Below are 13,519 nucleotides of genomic sequence, written 5' to 3'. Positions count from 1 at the left end.
CTGGGGGACCCCACTGCCACATCCCTCCAGGTCGAAAATGACCCGTCCACCACCACTCTCCGGGTGTGGCCCTCCAGCCAGTTAGCGACCCATCTGACTGTGTAGCCGTTGACACCATAGTCGCCTAATTTTTTTAATGAGGATGGGGTGAGAAACAGTGTCGAAGGCCTTCCTAAAGTCCAGAAAGACTATGTCCACCGCGACACCTGCGTCCAAGGATTGTGTGACCTGGTCATAGAAGGCAACCAGATTGGTCTGACAGGACCTGCCTCTAATGAACCCATGTTGATTGCCCGTAAGCATAATCTCCCCTGCTGGTCCCTTGCAGATGTCCTCCTGGATAATTTTTTAAAGAGCTTTCCCAGGACCAAGGTGAGACTAATGGGCCTATAGTTTCCTGGGTCCTCTTTCTTCCCTTTTTTGAAAATGGGGACCACATTGGCCCTTTTCCAGTCCTCTGGCACCTCGCCAGAGCACCACGAGTGCTCGTAAAGCTGTGCCAGGAGTCCTGCAATGACCTCTGCCAATTCCTTCAGCACTCTTTAACAATTTTTATTTTTTTTCAATCTACCAAACCAAGCCTAAAAAATATGATTCGAACAATTGCAGAGGGATCACATCCTCCAAATTCTGCTCGTTTCAATGGTAGGAATATGATGCATCTAGAGTTGTAGGATGGTAGTTGATTTAACTCCATGGGGGCTTGGGGGTGTTAAATCACTGTGGATGCAAAAAAAATTAGAGTCTACAGAGTCATAATATAGAAATTAAAATATATGGTGACTTAATTATTCATTATTAACCAGACAGTAAAGCAGTTTAGGAACATTTTATAAAAAGCACCTCCCCCCCTCTACATTTTAACTTTTTTCATTGGTTTGGTTGCATTGCTTCCCCTCCCACCCCATCTCCAGTGATGGTACTACTTGGAAATGTTAAACTAGTAAGTCATGTCATAAACAAATTCCTGTTAGTTTCCTACACAAGGAAAAGTGCATCTTGCAGAGGTAAAAAGGGGATTTGATTTGGTTAAGCTTCCTTTTAATTAAAACATATTGAGGTGCTTCTGTTAGCATTTAGATTTACAAATAAATATTTTCCTTCAACAAGGCTCATATTTTTATTTATATAAGACATACCTGTTTTCGAATTTTAGCTTTTTTCATGCTTAAAGCTCTATTTCTTTTATCTGTAGCCTTCCCTACTCAGCAGACTGTTACAGGATTCTGGCAGTCACCAAATCCTTCCTTAAGTAAAAAAGACCACCTTTGTGGGCAAGTGAGAAAAATAAATTATGGCAGACACTGGAACAATATGGTAGAAATGTTATTATTAATTATATGATCAGGGCTGGTGATGTCACCTTTCAGCAGTGTGGGATTTCTAGTGACGTTGTCAGATGTAGGACTTGGCTAAAGTCATCCTTCTCATTCATGTACCTTGACATTTGCTTCATCACCATAAAATGTGCAAGCTTTCAATATAAGTCAAACAGCTACGCAACTTTAGCTATAATTTCCAGCTACTCAGAAACAGGCTCCTCAAACACAGAGGATGCCATGCCAATGCATTTTAGAACATGTATCTTTATTAAAAATTATAGCACTACAAAGGCCATTACTGGAAAAAAAATTGTATAATGACCGATTCTAGGAATAGTGAACCTTGCTTTAAAAGTATTTCAACTGCACAATATTTTACGGTGAATACAGCTCTTTCATGCCCTAATTTGCTTAGTAAAGGGCTGCAGCCATCCCATTCATGGTTAAAAATATATTCCGCTCTTTGTCCGTGTTTGCAATTGTAAACCCAGTATCAAACTGAAGAAGGAGAAAAATCCAGTCCTGTACATAAGCAAGTTCTCATACAAAGAGAGATCTTTAAATTCTTAAGGGCTGTGTCATGTTTCACAAGCCCTGTGTTAAGTCTAGCAAAATCTTAGCACAGGCAGGAACAGTGACAGCCAATAAACAAAGATTATTTTCTAGTCATTCATTAGATGAGTTATGTGGCTGACCAGCAGATTACCACAACAATCTACTTGGTGCCTGGACACAACAACAGCCTCTGTGGAAGAGAAAGCATTGTAACGTAACAGACTCTTCAGGTCAATCTTACACTGCTATTTCCACTGGAGATGCAAGATGAACATGACAGCATGTCACCCACACACCACAACTGCCACAGGGAAATTAATTTTAAATGCAATTTACTACTTTAAAGCCTCATTCTAGATTAGAAAGAGACTTATCTATATGTTTACATCGCTGTTCCTGAATTAAAAAAAAAAATCCTACCTAGCTTGTTTTTTTCCAGCAAGATGGTTTCACTAATATTGAAACATACAAAATGATATCAACTACAAAATATAAAATCTTAAATGCAAAACTGGATATTGGCACAAACATACATTACTCCTTCTCTAAATGATAAGATATTAAAACTTTCTTTCCTCAAAATTGTTCTTACTCCTCTCAATCCCCCTTGCAAGAAGGAGTCCTTTTTTTGGAGTCACAAGCAATGTGCAATAAAAGGCTCTGAAATGGGCCATCAGCTCTAGATCTAATGGTAGTAATTTGATACTACAGTGGCAAGGGTTCAGGGCTTGATTTTCAGATTATGAACCTTGCTCCCACTCACAGGAACAAACAGATTGAGCCTGGTGAGAGAGTGCAGAAGATTTATAGGCCCTCTGCTTCTCTCACAGTGACCCCCCCACTGGCTTATTAGGAATGATAGAGAGAAAGTGAATTGCCAAAACAGAAATTGTGAATCGTGTTATGTTACAGTATGTCTACATAAAATTAGTAAGGGGTGGGATGGTTTTCCTGGCTGCAACATTCTTCCAAATATCTCTGAATGTTATATTTCACTTAAATGATTTAAAACATCTATTTTTAAGTCCCGGCTGAGAACTGTCATTAAACCCTCTATATCAGATTTGCTGATCAAAGCAATTGTTGAGTTTTACTTTATTTTTTGGTTTGCTATAGCAATCAGTCATTGGCAGCTAAAATTTACACCATTTGTTAACGTTGATCCCTGTATTGTACTAATTTGAGAATTATTTCAGAGCCAATTCCTAAAAACAGAACAAAACCACTGAGACTATTTTCAAAGCTAAGTAAAAATGATGTGTTGGCTTTCCTAAACCAATACTGAAATCACTCACCTCATCAATACTATAGATTAATATTGGCTTTTGCTCTTCAATTCGCAGTATTTCTCCAGATGTACTTAATGGCTATTACCACACACACCTGAATTTCAATTTATCAACTTCTAAATTTTCTACTACTATCTCTGACAGATTTTTTTTGGCCTGTCGCCCCTCCACACAGCACCCATAACCCATGGAGAAAAGACTGCTTATGGTGTTATCACAGGCAACCAGAATGAAGCTAATGGTACTAGGCACTCCTTGCTAGGTAATTATTATATGAGAAAGAATGCAAATGAGCCTTAATCTGTCTTTCACAATGGCAGAGGTCTTGGATTTGCATTAAACCTTTTTTAGTCCTCTGCTAGATAGGGGACTTCACAGATAACAATGACTCTGGAACACAGACTGATTCTTCAACTCATTGCTGTTTATTAAATTGTGCCCCAGCAGGTATGGTTGTCCCTGAATACCTTCCCATTCCCCTTTCATTGCCATATTCTCCTCCCCTCCATGGCATGGTTATAAAAAAGTTAATTGTGCAAGCCAGTTCTGCTTAATTCACGTTTATAATGGATAAGAAAATATTGTCTAGCAATTACAGTGGGGAGCCAGACATCCAGAAATCTGAATTCTGCTTTCTGTTATGCCACTTATTTGTCATGTAACATTGGTCAAGTCATTTAATCATTCTGTGCCTCAGTTTCTCCACCTGGAAAGCCAGGGATAACTTTCATGGGGCCTCAAAAATTTCTGCGATCTCAGAATGACCTCAAAAAGGCTGTGGAGAGCAACCCCCAGACTTTCCAACAAAGTTAATGGCCAGTTCAGTCGAATCCTGGCTGAGGCCTTACTGGGGTAGAAGTAGAGGGGTACTATCCTGTACTGCTCTGCCTGAATTTCCTAGGTTCTACTAGGATTTTTTTGCCCCCTACCCTCTCCATGGGTGAAGCAACAGGTAGGGACAGAAGTGACAACAAGCACAAAATTAAATTATTAATACTTAGCTGTTTCTAAGCTAAATGTAAATGACTAACTTCAGCCCTGCTTTATCTATTCTTGTACCTACATGCCCTACAAAATAGTACTTCTTCATAGTATTCTTCATCTATACTAGGCTACATACATAAATCTTCTGAACTATCTATATGGAAATTATTACACTTTTAAAAATTTTGATTTATAATCAAGCAGGGTCAAGTTATGAAAGCTTCAGATTAAAGTATTTTAAAAATTAATGGAAAAACTGGATGCTGGTTAACAAATTACCAGCATACAGTATTGTCTTAACCTAAGCAAGATTGAAAATACATTGTCACATAAATAACTCAGATGTAGGGTATCCTGTTTCACGACTTTTATATTAAAAAGAATAAAATGTTCCTAACATTAAAACTGTAATTATTATAGGTTCCTAAAAAAATAAAAAATTGTGCCAACACTAAATGACTTAGTTCCTTATCCTTCAAACCACAAGGCAGGTTTATATGCTCTGTTTAGTTTGAGACTGTTGCAGGATCTCATTCAAAGTTCAGCAACAAAGCAGAAGTTCCAGCAACCACCTTAAGAAACTGACAAAGACGTCAACTGCCATAGATAGCACTCCTACAAAAAGTCACTTTGATATACTAATTATTTGCTGGTTTTGTGTTAGTGGTTTTTGGGATGTTTTATTCCTTCTTTCTATGAAACACCAGAATTTTCCTCTATATTTTTCCCTGTTGCAGCTCCAATAACAGTAGTGCTAATATAACCACGACTGCCAGTGTTTATGAAGTACAAAGAGCAGCCACAGCTGGGTGCAGCCCAGGAAGGCATGGAAGAGCGTCTCCTCCACTTCCGAATAGAAAGAAGTTCATTTGAAAGCGACTGAGCAAATCTGCTTCAGTTTAACAGCCAGACCCAAGCTGAGGAACCTCTTGGTAAACAGCGGGTAACTCCCTTGTGTATTATTATTCAAATTGCAGTAATCTACTGCACCAGTTTGGGGTGCATTAACACTAAACAAGCAGTACCCAATCGCTTGTTTTCATATATTTGTGCTCCATTACAAAGCAGTACAGTGATCATGCATAAGCCAAGTATCTCCAAAGGCAAAATAAGGATCTGAAATATCAGAGCCGGTAATTACTGGTCTCTGGTGTACTGGAAGAATCTGCAAGGAACATTTCCCCCCCCTATTTTAAATTGTTGTATCTGCTTCTAATTCGATTCCAATCCCCAATCTTCCAGCCACTGCACATGGCCACACAGTCTAAAATGCACTCATAGAACAGAACCCTCAGACGGCAACAAAAACAGGCTAGTGCTCTCCAAAGCCAGTGGCAATCTACAGGTCCAATCAAAACCACATGTGCAGAAGACCAAATATTTTGCATTTTGCCTACCGCTAATAAAGCTGTTTCACTTCATTAAAAGCAGCTTATCATTTTATCTCCTCTCTCTGATTAATTAACCTCTGGTTAAAATGAATGAGCACTTGATTTCAGGATGCTATTAATGTGACACTGGTGAACCACTGCTTGCATATTTCCATTCTTTCCCTTTTACTTCCCATTCATGCTTTACTGAGGGTGGAAACAGATGTCACTTTTTGTCATTCAGCAGGACTGGATGAACTCCATCCAAGGGTGCTGAAAGAATTAACCAGTGTCAAAGCAGAGCCACTGGCACAACTATTTGAGCGCTCATGGTGCTCAGGTGAGGTCCCAGAGGACTGGAAAAGGGCCAAGGTGGTTCCTATTTTCAAGAAAGGGAGGAAGGAGGATCCGGGTAACTACAGACCTGTTAGTCTCACCTCCATCCTTGGGAAAACCCTTGAAAAAATTATCAAGGATCACATTTGTAGGAGTTCAGCAGGTAATATAATGCTGAAGGGCAACCAGCATGGGTTCATAGCAAGTAGATCCTGCCTGACTAACCTTGTTTCTTTCTGTGACCAGGTCACTAAATGCTTAGATGTAGGAGTCAAGGTAGATGTCATCTACTTGGACTTTAAGAAGGCCTTCGACACGATATCCCATCCTATTCTTATAAACAAATTGAATGACTGTGCCATAGACAATTACACAGTCATGTGGGTGGCAAATTGGCTTAAGGGTCATTATCAGAGTGGTGGTGGATGGGTCAGTATTAACCTCAAAAGATGTGGGCAGTGGGGTCCCCCAAGGCTCAGTCCTTGGGCCGGTGCTGTTCAATATCTTCATCAGCGACCTGGATGAGAACATAGAAAGCACGCTATCCAAATTTGCAGATGACACCAAACTATGGGGGTGAAGCAAACACACTGATGGGAAGAAACTGAATCCAGGTGGACCTGGACAGGTTAGAGAAGTGGGCAGAGAACAATAGGATGCAGTTCAACAAGGAAACGTGCATGGTGCTGCACCTAGGGAGAGGGAATCATCAGCACACCTATAGGCTGGGGGATGACCTTCTCAACAGCAGTCACAGAAAGAGATCTCAGAGTCGTTGTCAACTCCAAGATGAATATAAGTAGTCGATGTGATGAAGTAATTAGCAGAGCTAACCTCACTTTGTCATGCATTAGTAGGTGCATTACAAACATGTCCAGGGAGGCGATGCTCCCCTTCTATGCGGCACTGGTCAGCCTGCAGCTAGGGTACTGCACTCAGTTATGGGCACCGCAATTCAAGAAGGACGTGGACAACCTTGAGAGTCCAGAGGAGGGCCACTCATATGGTTAGAGGCCTGCAGAGAAGGCCTTATGAGGAAAGGCTGAGGGACCTGGACCTTTTCAGCCTCCGCAAGAGAAGGCTGAGGGGGAATTTTGTGACAGTATACAAATTCACCGGGGGGGGGCAGCAGGGAATAGGAGATGCTCTGTTTACCAGAGCACCCCTTGGAATAACCAGAAACAACGGCCACAAGCTGATAGAGTAGATTTAGGTTGGACATCAGAAAGAACTTCACGGTTAGGATTGCCAGAATCTGGAACAGGCTTCCAAGGGAGGTGGTGCTCTCCCATACCCTGGGGGTCTTCAAAAGGAGACTGGACAAGCACCAGGCTGGGGTCACATGACCCCAGCACTTTTTCCTACCACTGGTAGGGGGTCAGACTCGATGGTCCTTTGAGGTCCCTTCTGACCCTAGCATCTATGAATCTATGAACCTTGTGCCGCTGTAAACTTTTTCATGGAGGCACAAAGTGAAAGCAAATAGACATCCAGTCCTTTGTTGTGCCACAATATGGTCGTGACAAAAAGTGCTGCTTCACTGCAGCCTGGAGCAGCCTGTACTCTCCAACTGCCCTGGGTGGGTGCTCTTCAGGCCTGAGGGTCTCTGTTCTGCATGGTCTGGGAATTTCCACACCAGATCAGGCCCCTCAAGCCTCAGAAGCACTTGTACAGCTCCCTCTGCTTCCAGAGATGCACCCCCACCAATTTCCAGAGCATGTCTCTTGAAGTGGGGAAAAGCAGGAAGATAGCTGGTGGCACTTGTCTGGACATGGGAAAAGCTTTTCTCCACTCTTAGAGGCTAGCCCTGGAGATTGCTGGGGGGCTGCATCTCTGGAAGTGGGGAATATGTTGCCTGTTGTTCCACAAGATCAATGGGCAGGACAACGGGCTATGTTTTTCTAGCCACAGATTGTTTTCCAGATCTCTCTGCTTTGAGCTGGCCTCCCAAAAATCCCTCTTGGGCAGAAGGAAGCAGTAACTCAAACCTACACTCAGACTTATAATTTACTTGCAATTTAATATAATTTTCATAAGCACAGAAATAAGGATAGCAGATCCATGGTGCAAGATGGATGGAGAGATGCACAGAGGCAGGTATAGGGTTGATAGAGCAATAGAGACCATTAACACATGCAAATCATTTGGCTATCAAGAGTAGGACAGTTTTATATACAGAGCACAAACAGCAGTTTCATTAAGAAAATGTACATTCCTACAGAAGGAAAAATTCCCTTCCTGAGCCAAATTCCATCTGCTGTATATGAGCTGCAGCAGCTTCTGCTACTGCATATGCCTACAGAGTTTGAAGTGGCATATGATCCCAGGATCTGGATTTCTAACAGAAAAATATAAAGTTATACCACTTTGTGCAAGCCAGGCATTTGCGGACTGTAGTGATTCCATCCAAGCATTGCACTGGTAAATAAAGTTTCCCTTCACAGGCCCAGATACCACTGTACTGTTACTAACAAATTAGGCCTAAATTTCTTCCCTTCTCAGTTGATTATATAAATGCTACAAATGTTGAAAGACAGGAGGGAGAGAAGCTCCTTTTCTCTTCATTTGTGAAGAGCATCCCTTCCTCACAAATAAGTGCAGTTAGAGAGACGAGGGAAGGAAACCAGCCCTCTTCTAAAGTCATGGTTTTGTAATTTAAAAGAACATGAAGTCTTTTGGCCCCCTCAACTTCTCAACACCCAGTCCAGCACCTTGTTTTCCAGACCACGAGTTCTCGAAATTCTGGATCCTGTGGCAAGCTTTATAACTGCATAATGATCTTTACAACCTCCAGAACAGTGAGGCAGCTGTACTAGGCTGCTTTCTGAAGTACTGTGCCAGTGCCAGGCAGTTATCCCAAGCAGCTGTGCATTGGCTACCTCCAAACCAGTAGCAGTAAAGCCACGTAAGAGCTAATTAGGATGGGCACAGTGATGCATTACTAATGTAGGCAATACTGCTTTCTGTTGGATAAGTGACACAAGTGCAGTGGTGCAGCACCTCAGCACAACACTTGAGATGGCTAACCCACTCCCATATTTATTATGGAACAACATTTTGTTTTAAGTTTTGTTTTGTTTCAAAAGCACCACTCCGGTTTGTTTTGTCAAAACTGTTTCGCTGTTTCGACACTGTTTGGACGTTTCGCCCATAGGCTACAATGGGGAAGCACGAAGTTGCCTATAACTTTGTCATTTCTACCCTAATTTGGATTAAACTTGCAGGCATGCTATCCCCCTCTGAGGCCATGAAGCCTTCCAAGTTTCAAGGAGATAGGCACAGGGGTTTCCGGGAAACTACACCTCAAGTTGTTGACAAGCAGGAGCCAGGGAGCAGGAACAGGCTCCTGTGATGTGCCAGGCAGATTGGGGGCCTTTACCCCTGGCAGGAGTCCAGCAGAGCCCCACAGCCCTCCCGGGGGTGCGGGCAGACCCCCATTCTGCCTGCTGGATCACAGGAGGCTGCTCCTGCCACCTGGGGCCAGCAGCAGCTCCAATCTTCCCAGTGCTAGGTGAAGGCTACACCCAGCACCAGTCCTAGCTGGCAGCAGCTGCCTCCTGTCATCTGGTAGGCAGATCAAGGGCCCGCCAGCACCTCCGGGAGGGCTGCGGGGCTCTGCTGGACTCCTCCCAGGGGTGCGGGCCCCCGATCTACATGCCGGATCACAGGAGGCTGCTCTTGCCACCTGGGACCCATGCTGGGCACAGCCTGCACCCCGTGCTGGGAAGATAGGTGCTACTGCTGGCCACGAGCTGCATGAGCAGCCTCCTGTAATCCAGCAGTCAGATTAGGGGTCTGCACACCCGGGAGTAGTTCAGCAGAGCCCCCCCCAGCCCTTCTGGGGGTGTGGGTAGGGTCCCAATCTGCCTGCCAGATGACAGGAGGCTGCTGCCTGGGACCAGTGCTGGGTTCAGCCCGCACCCAGCATGGCCCCGCGGAGCTGAGCCCAGTGGCGGGAGGTAAAGTGCAGCGCTGGGGCTGCGCTCCACGGAGCTCTGCGTCCTGCCACCAGGCTCAGCTCCCAGCCGGCTCTGCTTGCCTCCTGCCATCAGGCTGAGCACATCAGACTGAGCTCCATTGGGCTGGTGGAGCTGATCGGAGCGCAGCCCAGCCCAGTGGCAGAAAGCAGGCAGAGCCAGTGCTGCTCTCCGATAAACTCCACCAGCCCCACGGAGGGCAGCCCAGCAGGGGGAGGCAGAGAGCTGTGCTCCCCACCAGGATGAGCCACATGGGGCTGAAGAGCTGCTCAGAACGCAGCCCTGGCTCTTCCCTGCCTCCCACCACCAGGCTAATTTGAGTGCCCTCATTTTGTTTCGAAGCTGTTTCAATGCTTTTTGGTTCGTTTCAATTTCACTGTTTTGAGCTGAAACGTGTTGAAACAGCTTCGAAACAAAACACTTGGTGAGATTTCGCACAGCCCTAATATCCTCCTTATATCTGCCCTGGTGGCCACCCACAGTACCACAGACACTTAAGAAACACCTCTGATTTTGGAATCTAATATTAAAACATACTCTCCCCCTCTTTTTTTTAATAGACAAGTTACTGAAAAGAAACTCACAGTATTTAAAGGAGTCAGTAATGCACACACATGTATGTCCAACACCAAGGTTTTTTGACAATTAAAACTAAATAGTACTTGTAAAGAAATAAGACAGTGACCCAAAAGATGTTTTCCATTGCTAACTCAAATAAAGGCAAATGAATCCAATATGGACCTCTATCATTTCCTTTGAGAACTAACACGTAGCATAAGCATAAGTTTCCCTCTTAGACACATAAGACACGTGCTCACACTTTGTGTTACCAATTACGGATCAACTTCAAGGTGCTATTCGAAATGCTTCCTTCTGCATACTGTCAGGCTATTTATGTTTCCACTGCTGTGCTGTAGCCACCATGAACATAGCGTGCCTCCTGAGGCTGGGGGGGCATGGTAACTGCCCGCAGGCAGCAGCAGAGGTGAGTTCCCACAGGCGGCCACAGTGGTGTCAGTGTTTGGGGGAGGGGGGTGGCGAGTGCTGACCAGCAATCGGCAATCACCCACAGATTCAGCCAGCGGTGTCAGGGGCAAGGGCGAGTGGTGAGGAGCGACCACCCACAGATGCTGCTGGCAGCGACGGCCAATCTCAGGGGGTGCACGTGCACCCGCATCTACCCCCATGCATCGCCAATGGCAGTCACTATACGTCATTCAAGTCAGCTCTTCCTAGCAGGGTGGCCATTGGTCCTGTTTCATAGCGGACCATCCCGCTTTTAGACCCTTTGTCTCTCATCCATTTCTAAATGAGGAACAGGCTGCAAAAAGTCCTGTTTTTCAGTTCACTGATGGAAATACATGTCAGTTATTTGCCCTGGTGAATCTATTGACTGTACCTAGAGGTAGGGCAGTACACAACCAGGAGAAGCAGGGTTCCAAGCCAGCCAGGGAGGAAAGCATGGATGACACAAAGCGGGTGTATGCAGGTGCATGTGCACCCCCTGAGATTAGCTGTGCACCCCCTGGAAGTGCCAGTGGAAGTACATTTTCAGTTTCGCTACTGGTGGTTCCAGGTTCGGCAATCAGCCTGTGGAGGACCCCCCCTTCCCCTTCCCATCGGCAATCTGGTGCCTCCCCAGATTCAGGAGGCACCAGTTGCCCATGCAGGAAGGGAAGGAGGTGGCCTTTTTGTGGTGGCCCTGCCCCTTGCTGCTGATTGGCCAAGGAGGTGGTGGCCTTGCCCATTATCACCGATTGGCCGGTGGTTCCTCCCCCCACACAAGGGGATGTGCTGTATTCCGGGGATGAATCAGTGGTCACCCTGCTTCCTAGTAGGCCTACAGTTCTTTCAAACAACACCAGGAGTCATCTCAATGTTTTGGACAATCAATGACATGCAGAGAGTTTAGATGGGTACAGGCTCAGAAGACATCTGGTCCTAACTGGAAGAATTCTTGAAAACCCATGGCACTAGCCCAAAAGGGAAATGAGCAAACACCTGATTATATGGGAGGGGAAGATCACAGCCTATCAGTAAGTCAATTTTGTAAATATAGTTTCTGAGAAATAATTTATTGTTTATATTTAATAGCATCTACCACCTATAATCACTGGTTTGCAACTTTTGGGGGGCACATATCTTTTTGTTATGCTACAACATACCCGCTATGATTGCATGCTATGGTTAATAAAAAAGTAACGCTATGTCACCACCTCTCCAGCAACCATTTGAGTGGCAGTAACTTAATGAGCAGTAGGCTACTGGGGTATCAGCCTTGAGCACACTGTTAGATGGGGGCACACTGCAGTTGCCAGGGCTGCCAGCCCTGACTCTCAGAGCACAGTACCTTCCTGTTATACCTCTGCTAAGTGATTCTTTACTTTTTTGTCCTTTGCCTCCTTTTAACATTTTTCTTCTTTCTTTCATACTCCCTAAAAGTGTGCTGCTGCTCTATCTTGAGAAACATTGATCTAAATTGTTACAAAATTTATATATACAGGAATCACATAGACAACGCCCAGAATTGCACAAAAGCTATGAACAGTAAAAATTAAGTTGCAGGGATAATTGAGATAAGTGGAATCTAACTACTGAAGTTGGCAGATGGCCAATCTGTCAAAGACAAACACTGCCACCTTTACAAGAATGTGAAGAGTCTATAACCACTGACCACAAGTAGTCAGAAACTCTGCTGTGCGTTTCATCTGAAAGGAGACACATTCAAAAGCCCCATGCAGAGGCACTGATCCAGCCGTCTACTGTCTTTTCACTACTTCCCTTCAAGTACTGGCTAGGCCTGCCTCCATTCACTTTATGAGATCTAACACTGCGGTCAGGGGAAGGTTGACCTTAAGAACTCACAGTAACAAGGAAGTTCATAGCCATGCCTCTTACTGCGCCTCCAACTCATCTTCTCAAGCTTGGATATTTCAGGAATTAAAAAAAAAAAAAAAAAAAAAAAAAAGGATTAGTACTTGTGAAGCTACAGTAACATCAGCAAAGAAGTTTCATTAAGACCAAGGTAAACTTCAGGTCTTAATTCCTCCCTTTAAATTATCAAACAAGTAAAAAATGTGAAATTTTTGTACATCATGACATGATCACCATTTATTTTTAAAGAAATATAATTACTGAAGATAGTGACTGGACTGTATATATTTCATAGACATTATGGCTGGAAGGGACCTTGCAAGATCATTGGGTCCAGCCCCCTGCCCAAGGGGAGGAAGTTAGCAGAGTTCAGATCACCCCAGCAAGATAAGCACCTAGGCATTTCTTAAAGGTATCCAAAGTAGGTGCTTGCACCACTTCTGGGGGGAGTCTATTACAGACTCTGGAGACTCGGAAGGTAAAGACGTTTTTCCTTGTGCCCAGTTCAAAATGGTCTTCCAGCAGTTTGTGACCGTTAGACCTTGTCTTCTGTTGGGGTGCCCTGATGAACAGACGTTCTCCCAGTTCCTGATGCATACCCCTTACATACTTATAGGCTGCCACCAAGTCACCCCCAGGCCTTTGCTCCTCCAGGCTGAAGAATCCTATGCCTCTCAGCCTCTCCTCATAAGGCCGGTTTCTCTTGACTTCTAATCATGCACGTGGCTCTCCTCTGAACTCTCTCAAGTTTCTCTTCTCCACATCCTTTCTAAAGTGTACAGCCCAGAATTGGATGCAGTACTCCAGCTGCA

At 44.4% G+C, this 13,519-nt stretch overlaps 1 protein-coding gene across 10 annotated transcripts in view; it reads right to left on the bottom strand.

The window, feature by feature from the left end:
- Window positions 1-13,519, bottom strand: part of ZMIZ1 (zinc finger MIZ-type containing 1) — a 518,414-nt gene that overhangs the window by 430,526 nt on the left and 74,369 nt on the right. The window contains exon 3 of one of the 10 annotated variants that reach the window (XM_019497112.2): window positions 12,699-12,756. The exons of the other annotated variants lie outside the window; for them this stretch is intronic. The gene's annotated coding sequence lies outside the window, so the exon portion shown is untranslated. The remainder of the gene's footprint in view (window positions 1-12,698; window positions 12,757-13,519) is intronic. 10 annotated transcript variants of the gene reach the window in all.

Source organism: Alligator mississippiensis, chromosome 6, assembly GCF_030867095.1.
Source record: "Alligator mississippiensis isolate rAllMis1 chromosome 6, rAllMis1, whole genome shotgun sequence".
Lineage (NCBI taxonomy): Eukaryota > Metazoa > Chordata > Crocodylia > Alligatoridae > Alligator > Alligator mississippiensis.
The sequence above is the reverse complement of the archived record's forward strand: the minus strand, read 5'-3'. Positions and strand labels throughout refer to the sequence as shown.